Below are 1,775 nucleotides of genomic sequence, written 5' to 3' on the forward strand. Positions count from 1 at the left end.
TAGCTGCATGCATATATTACAGTGGAAAAGTGAGGGGTACCTGATGGTCCATGTGATAATGGTTCAAAGGGAAAATCATTCCATGTGAACAGACCCTGTTATGGAAGTTCTGTTCTTCCCCCAAAAGAAATGCTTTGCACCTGGGATTCTGATCTGGAACTAATTCTTTTCACCAACTGCAATTTAAAGGGCCCCTCCCTCTGCCCCAAAAGCATGAAGAGGCCCCAGGTTTAGAATGCTGCAGGGCTAAGTAATTAGACATTGGACATTTCTCCCTGAATAAATGCAGTTCACTACTGGTATTTCTTTCTTCCTCTCCTTTCTTTCTTTCTTTCTTTCTTTCTTTCTTTCTTTCTTTCTTTCTTTCTTTCTTTTCAAATGTTTATTTATTTTTGAGAGAGACAGAGCACGAGAGGGGGAGGGGCAGAGTGAGAGAGAGAGACACATAATCCGAAGCAGGCTCCATGCTCTGAGCTGTCATCACAGAGCCCCATGTGGGGCTTGAACTCATGAACCGTGAGATCATGACCTGATCTGACGTCGGACGCTTAAGCAACCGAGCTACCCAGGTGCCCCAGAATGCTCTTAATAAGGCTTATCTCTATCTGTATATTAGTCACAAGAACACTTCATCTATTATCACAGAGGATGAAAGCATAGCACTTTCTAGAGTGATCAAAGAGATTAATGGAACGTTTATATTCCCATAAACAAAATTTAAAGAGGCCCTATTATATGAGAGTGAGGGTAAAATGGGCATTCTGAATCTAAGAGACATCTAAGTGGGCCTATAATATACTAGAATATTATAATTACTGAAGACTTATTCTGACTTGTATTTACCAAATCACTTTACAATTATTCGAAGTCCCTCAGCCCATAGTACCTAGAGAGCACCTTGTGATTATATTCTAGGTCTCAGTGAAAGCACCAACTAAGTCCTTCAACTTCCTTTAATGAATAACTTCAGACAGCTCCTTGAATTCTAACACTTAGTATGGGCAAACTGCTAAGGGAGAGCACATTGTAGACACGTCTCCAGCCTGAGTGCAGGATGCTCATTGCATGAACAGTTCAGAAATGTAGCACCCAAGAAAAAATATCTGTTGTGTTCCTGTGGATGACAGACATGCCTGAGACAGATTGTAGATTGTAGACAGTGATTTATTTTTTTAAAAATTAATAATTAACCTTTCTTAAACAGGTTATACTTAATATGCTCATTGTTTAAGAAAGAACACGGTTCAGTGTGACTTTTTAGTAAAAGCACATTTAATCTCCTAATCAATGTCACAGAGATGCTTCCCTGGGCATATTTGTACCCATTTCTGAGTTATATGCTGATTGTGTATAATAATATTTAGTAAGGTGTAGGGGACACAGTTGTTATTCTAAGTAGCCCAGGCTTGGTTTATAATGTCATGTAAACCTATTTTCTGTCATGTAAATCTATTTAGATTGAATTATCTGTGAAACTTTGATCAAATATAGATGCCAAATTTCCATAGCAAATCTAGTGAATCAGAAGAGCTAGGAGTTGCACACAATCATGCATTTAAAGAAAATGTAAAGCCAGTGTAGTTAACATGCAGTGATATATGTTTCAGGTGTACAATCTAGTGATTCAGCACTTCCGTACATCACCTTGTGCTCATCGTGATAACAAAATGTTCATTTTATCTTTTTTTAATGTTTATTATTTTATTGAGAGAGAGAGAGAGAGAGAGAGAGAGAGAGAGAGAGGAGGAGGAGGAGGAGGAGGGGGAGGAGGAGGG

The sequence above is a fragment of the Suricata suricatta genome, chromosome 1, assembly GCF_006229205.1.
Source record: "Suricata suricatta isolate VVHF042 chromosome 1, meerkat_22Aug2017_6uvM2_HiC, whole genome shotgun sequence".
In the NCBI taxonomy this organism is placed as follows: domain Eukaryota; kingdom Metazoa; phylum Chordata; class Mammalia; order Carnivora; family Herpestidae; genus Suricata; species Suricata suricatta.